A 7,209-nucleotide genomic window follows, 5' to 3' on the forward strand; every position below is an offset into this window, starting at 1 on the left:
GGGAGGCTTTGCTTGGAAAGCCCCTTAGTCGTGACCTGTAGCCTCAGGAGTGTTTTCTTGAGTCTTGCAGCCCTGGTCTGGGGAGAGAGGTGGCTTAGTGGTATCGAATTGGTTCGGACACCACAACCTTTTGTTCCAACCTCCACTGAGGCACTTGTCACACATCACCTTTAACTTTGCAGCAGCTAATGTCCAGGTAGCTGATGTCCAGGGTGCCTAGTGCGTGTTGAGTGGATGAAGGAGTGGTGTACCAGCTGGCTTCTCTGGTGGCAGATGCTGAGATGAGTTTCATTAGGGATTAACACCTGCTCAGGAAAGAGGGGGAAGCAGGACCCGGGTAGGAGGGAGTGTCAGAGGGTGTGCAAACCTGACAGTGTCTCTGCCAGCCCCCCTGGGAGTTCTCCAGCAGATGGCCCAGAAGAGGGGTCTGGCTTTGGGTGGAGGTGGTTAGGCCTGTGTACTTTTCCTCTCGCACTCACTGGCTGGGGGCCTCCTCAAGAAGAGCGTGACCTCGGCCACCACTGCACAGTCATTGGCTGGGGGCCACCCAAGAAGAGCATGAAGTCGGCTCGAGGGCTGAGGCTGACCCTAAAAGAGCTAACAGCTGGTGGCTGTCAGCTGACTCCACTCCTGCAGCTGGGCAATGTCCTTTCTCGAAGGGGAATCTAAACAGCTCAGCTGTGTCTATCGCATGGGGGTTCCATGGAGCTCGCAGACCTCATTTTTAAGCCTCTGCAAACACATTCAGATAAATACTACTCACCTAAGATCCCTTGCTCCACTTGGTCAACTGTGTGAGGACCCCATTTAATCGGGCGGCTTGCAGATAAAGATTCTATTCAGCTGCAGTCTCACTGGGTTTCTCAGGAGGGAAAGCTTCTATTAGAAAGTGTGTGGAGCCAACAGTGGTCCAGGCCCTGCTGTGAGCATGTGGGGTTGGCTCTGGGCACTGTGGGGGGTGCAGGAAGAACCCCAGCCCACGGGGCCTGACACCCTGGGCCAGGCAGTGTCCCCTGCTGAGTTCCTGCTTCTGGCCGTCAGAGGCTGAGAGGAAGAGGGAAGTGTGACTTCCCTAGTGGGGTTCTGGGTCCTGGAAACACGCTGTCCCGAGGTTCCAAGGAGCTATCACCCTTCCCCTGAAGCAGGGGCGGGGGACCCTGCGGTGGGGTGATGGCCAGCATCAGCCTGCCCAGGCTCGAATGGCAACTGCTGTCCTCACCCGGGTCCAACAAGGAAGCCATGCTGACATGATTCCCCCTCCCCAAAGAGTCAGATTTCAGAAAATGATGACTCTCCACCTTGGTCGGTTTTGCATTATTGAAAAACAAGTCTGCTCCCTCGTGAAAACACCTGCTTGTTGTGGAAAGGCAGGGATTGGAGCAGACAGAAAGAACGGAACTTTCCCAGACACCTTCTCACCTTCTCTCTCAACTCACACCTCTCCCCAAGGTCAAGATTCCACCCCTGCTCGACCAGTCCCCCCCTGGGCACACAACCTCCATCTGCTCTTCCAATCATTTTCCCTCTCTTTGCATCTTTAATCCTTCCCCCCCATCACTGGCTCTCTTCTCCAAGTTGACAGACACACTCATGTCTCCCCTCCTCTCAGAATTACCCCCTCCCTTCACCTCATTTGTTGTAGTGGAATGGAACTTGTTTCTGGCTTTACAACATCTAGCCCCTTCCTGTTTTGGAGGGACTTCCCACCATCTCCCTCTGTGGAAGCCACAATGAGGAGATCTGCTCTATCCCTGCAGGCAGTCGGATGTGACCTAGGCTCTGCCCATCAGATGCCCCTGCTTGCGTTTGATCTAATCTTAAGTGTGTCCTGAAAAGACTGAAGGATGGTTAGAATGGACTTCCCAGCATTGGTGCCAGTGGCAATGTCCTGCCACGAGCATAGTGCCTTCCAACACAGTGGAGGTGCCCTGCGGGGGTGTCCTGACCACGCTATTCCTGCGAAAAGATGATCTTCGTGCTTCTTGCTTTTAGGTTCTCTGGAACGACTATCATTCTTGTCTATTTTCCAAGCCTGGTTCTCCAGCTCCCAAAAGATTTTGTAAATCTCTGATATATTTCCACTAAATTCCCTTTTCTGGCTTCAGCTGGTTTGAGTTGCCTTTCTGTGACTTGCAACCCACAGAATTCTGACCGATGCCCATGTCATGCCTCTTGGCCCATGGTTTCACACTCCTCTTCTCTCTCATTTTCTAATCTTCCTAACTCAGCACAGATGGTGCAGTCTCCCACTTGTCCATTCTCTCACAGATGGCATCTCCTTCCTATTTCCCCAGTTATGCCTCTAAGGTAATCCCTGCAGGTCTCAGACTAGAAACTATAGGCGACCCTTCCAGACCATGGCTCCAGCCTTCCACAGCCTGTCATCACAGTTCCTGGGTAAGGCTCTTGTTGGTCACGACGGACAATAATCTCAGCTCACCCAGAAGGCCCTCCCTCTCTGGCAAACCCTTCTTTCCTTCCAGTCTTTATTTTATCCTCATCTGTTTCAAAGTCCAGCTCCTGTCTGGGTGTACCCCGCTGCCCTTTGTGAGAATCCAGTGCACACTTACTGCCTCACTTCAGCCTGCAGTGGGATGACATACTCAAAGTGCTGGAAGAGAAACTGTCAAACAAGAAGTCAATATCTGGCAAAACTATTCTTCAAAAAGGAAGGAGCAATTAACACATTCTCAGTTAAACAAAAATTGAGACGGTTAATTGCTGGCATATCTGCCCTACAGGAAATGTTAAAGGGAGTCCTTCAGGCCAAAATGAAAGAACACGAGACAGTAAATCAAATCCACATGAGGAAATAAAGAACACCAGTAAAAGGAACAATCTAGGTATATATTTAAGACAGTATTAATGTATTTTTCTTTGTAACTTTTCTTTTTTCTTATCTGATTTAAAAGATAACTACATAAAACAACAATGATAAATCTATGTTGAGGAGCACACAGTGTATAAAGATGTAATGGGTGATGTTAACAACATAAGTTGGGAGGGATGCAGATATATAAGAAAAATTTTTATATACTATTGACATTAAGTTGGTATTAATCCAGACTAGGTTGTTATAAATTAATCCCCAAGGCAACCACTAAGAAAATAACCCAAAAATATACAATAAAAGAAATGACAAGGGAATGAAAAAAGTACTCCAGGAAATATCTATTTAACACAAAAGAAGTCTGTAATTGAAGATTTGAGGAACAAAAAGGATATATGACACATAGAAAAAAATAGAAAAACAGCAGAAGTTCTTCGTTATCAGTAATTACATTAAATGTAAATGGATTAAACTCTCCAATTAAAAGGCAGAGGTGGGCTGAATGGATAAAAACAATACACTGTCTAAAGAGACTTACTTGAGATTCAAAGACACAGGTAGATTGAAAGTGAAAGGATCAAAAAATGATATTGCATGTAAACAGTAATCAAGAGAGAGCTGGAGTGGCTATACTAAAATCAGACAAAATACACTTTGAGACCAAAATTATTACAAGAGATAAAGAAGGACAATATATATTAATAAAAGGGTCAATCTGTCAACAAGATATAGCAATTATAAACATATTTACCTAACAGTAGAGCACCAAAGTCCATGAAACAAAAACAGACAGACTTGAGAGAGAAATAGTGCAACAATAGTAATGGAAACTTCAATATCCCACTTTCAATAATGGATAGAACATCAATAAGGAAATAGAGGACTTGTACAATACTACAAACCAACTAGATCTAACAGACAGCTACGGAACACTTTGCCTAACAAGAGCAGAACATATATTCTTCTCAAGTGCACATGAACACACGCCAGGACAGACCAAATGCTAGGGCACAAAACAAGTCTCAGTAGATTTAAAAGGATATCTGCTCCATCACTTCTAGTCAACATTGTGCTGGAGGTTCCAGCCAGGGCAACTAGGCAAGAAAAAGAAATAAAGGCATCCAGATTGGAAAGTAAAACTACCTCTGTGCACAGACAACATGATCTTCTATATAGAGAATTCTAAGGAATCCACTCAAAAACTTTTAGAATTAATAAATGAGTTCAGCAAGGTGCAGGGTACAAGATCACTATACAAAAATCATTTGTATTTTTACATACTTGCTATGAACAATCTGAAAATGAAATCAAAAAGGAAACAATTCCATTCACAATAGCATTAAATAGAATAAAATATACAGGAATAAATTTAATAAAACAAGTGTAAAACTTATATTCTAAAAACTACAAAACATTGTTGAAAGAAATTTAAAAAGATCTAAATAAATGCCAAAACATCCTACGTTCATTTAACATTAAGATGGCAATACTGCGCACAATGATGTACAGATTTAACAGAATCCCTAACAGAATCCCAGATGACTTGTTTGTATAAATTGACAAGCTGATTTTAAAATTTATATGGAATTGCAAAGGACCCAGAATAGCCAAAATATGTAGCCTGGGACATCAAGCCCCAGCACAGTGGTGATTTTGGCCAGAGCACTGGGAGCTGCCTTGTCATGGATGTTGACTTCAACATGACACTTGATCCTAAATGTCTTTGTCTGTAGGCAGAGGGGTGGCTCCCTACTCTGCACCCTACCCACTTTGTTCTTTACCTCCGTGAGAGAACCAACACTCCTTCTCTCCACCCACAGCCTCTGGGCTCATCCATCTTCCTATCCCAGAGCCCAGCTCATGCCCCAGCATGGCTCCTGAGCAGTGCAAGGTGGCTCTGTCGGGTGTATTGGAGGCTGAGAATTGAATGGCAGGGTTGGGATGGTCTAGGCAAGAGATGATTGAGACCCCAACTGAAGCAAAATGGAAATGATTTCCACGGCCAGGTGAAAACAGCTCTGGAGCACTGCACAGTGGGAAGCTGAGTGGATGAAGAGCAAGAGACCTGAGTCTGCCTCCTGGCTCCACCAGTCTTGATCTGAGTTACCTTGAGCAAGTCCCCTAACACCTCTGAGCCTGTTCCTCCATCCATCAACTGGAGATGATAATTTCTCTCCTACCTATCCCAAATGGGCGGCACAAAGGTGGGAAGGCTGTGGATGTGAAAGCTCTTTGCAAACTGCCAAACACTATATAAGGACACGTACAAGAGTGTGGATAAGCATGCAACTCCGCGGCTCAGGAGGAGCAGGAGCCCGCTGTGCACTGACACCTGATAAACTCTGGGAAGTACCACGACTGGTTCATTCTTTCCCAAGATTTTGGGCCACAAAGCTGTACTGTTATACCAGTAGGTAAAGAGATATTTCTGCAGTATTACACATCCTCAGGAACAGCTGTAAAGCAATCTGTGTCCTTACCAATAAAGGTAAGACTCAGTTGCATGCACATCAGAAGCGTCTGCTCCCTAGCTTGCAACTCTGTCCTCTTTGGCACATGAGGCTTCTATTTTGGCCAATGATTTCATTCCTTTCCAAACGTTGCTTCTCTGTTTACAGCTTTGCGTAACTCACCAGGCAGTCTCTTGGTGTGAATACAACGGGGAGCAGAGGTGGGAGGTGACTTCAGAGGAAGTGAGATGGCGGCACACTCACTGTGCCGCTGCTCACAATGTGCAGCCGTTGCAGGTTAGGCCTAGGGCTCACACCTCCCCTCAACCTCTGCAGACCCAAACGCTCTGATTAGCTTCTACCATCTAATTAACTTTTTGTCTGTCTTGGTTTCTGTTTGCTGTATTATGGGAGGCAGTGTCATAGCATGCACAGAGCCTGGGCTTTAGAATCAGACAGGCCTGGGATCAAAATCTGGCACCACCATGCACTGGTGAAATGGATTGGACAAACCACTTGGTGCCTCAGTCACCCCAGCTGTAGAATGGGGGCAGTCATAGCCACCTCCCAGGGTTGCTGTGGAGATTAAATGAAATCAGGAATTTAACGCATATGGCAAGATGCTTGGTACATATTTGACCTTCCACAAAACACAGGTCTGTGCCTTCCTTTAAGCCAGTTATTAAACAGAAAACCAGAGAAGCAGGGCTGCTGCTTTTAAGAGCCCATAATCTAGTGAGAGAGGAGAGGCAGACACACGAGCACACACACACATGCCCTTCTCAGGCACATGATCACACTCAGATTCAGACACGGGCTCACATTCCCCCATGAACGTGGCTCCACCACCCACACATGCATGTGTCTGTGAAGTTTGACACACACTCACAGGCTCGCCCTCACACACACATGCCCACCGTCACAGAGTGGCAGGCCATGAAGGCTGGGAAATCACTCCAGCCCTGCTGTCCATGAGCCCCACTCCCCGGCCACCGTCTGCTGCTGCCCGACGTGGGGAGCTGTGCCGACGGGGGGTGGGCCCCTCAGCACCACCGGGCGGCACATCTCTCTGCTCCTCCTCATACTCAACATTTATTCTCATAATATTTTTCTCTGGTCAATAGTAAAGTCTAGTCAACATGTCAGCCTCCTCTTTAAGAGCACAAGCCTCTGGTCCTAGGGTGGCCATTCACAAAATGTGCCTCTGTGGCCCCCCCGTGACCACCAGCCTGGCGACCTAGCCTGGCCACCTCTGGGAACTGTCCTGTCTGTCTGGTCCTCCTACGACGAGCTCTGCCGTCCCCTCCTGCCTTCAACCAGCCTGCAGTGGACTGCCCTGGCCACTTCTTTGCTCAGGGGCCCAAGAAGTGCCCACTGCTCTCTACTGCCCCAGCTGGTCACCCAGCACTGGCCAGAGTATTCCGGGGTCTCTGTGTGGCAACGTGAGGGAAGGCTGCATGACAGCAGTTTTGATTGTAGCTCCGTGAGTATGTCTTAACTCTCCCACTGGTTCTTCCAGAAAACACATCATCCTTTGTACAGCTTTCTGTCTTGAGGGACCTTAAAAACTATCTGTGGAATGAAGGATTGGGCCGTCTAGGCACATCTGCAACAGTGCCTTGGTTGAAAGTTGGGATTGGGAGTGGTTGTGGAGAGAAGGTGTGTCACTTCTGCCCCAAACACAATAAAGTGGACTGAATGACAGAGAGCCCACCAGGTCCCTCACTTGTCCAGGTCCGGGGACACCTCTATCCTTCAGAACTCTTTGGAACAAAGGAGTGACTCAGCTGCAAAAGAAACCTGGACCCATCACCAAGTTCCTGGTTCAGAGGAGCCCAAGTCCAACCTCCAGGGAGGGCCTGGGGCTGACACCAAAACTACCACAGCGAGAATGTTTTGGGGGCACATCCTAAAAAGAGGAACCTGGCA

This window comes from Ceratotherium simum, chromosome 6 (assembly GCF_057802395.1).
Source record: "Ceratotherium simum simum isolate JZ-2026a chromosome 6, ASM5780239v1, whole genome shotgun sequence".
Classification (NCBI taxonomy): domain Eukaryota; kingdom Metazoa; phylum Chordata; class Mammalia; order Perissodactyla; family Rhinocerotidae; genus Ceratotherium; species Ceratotherium simum.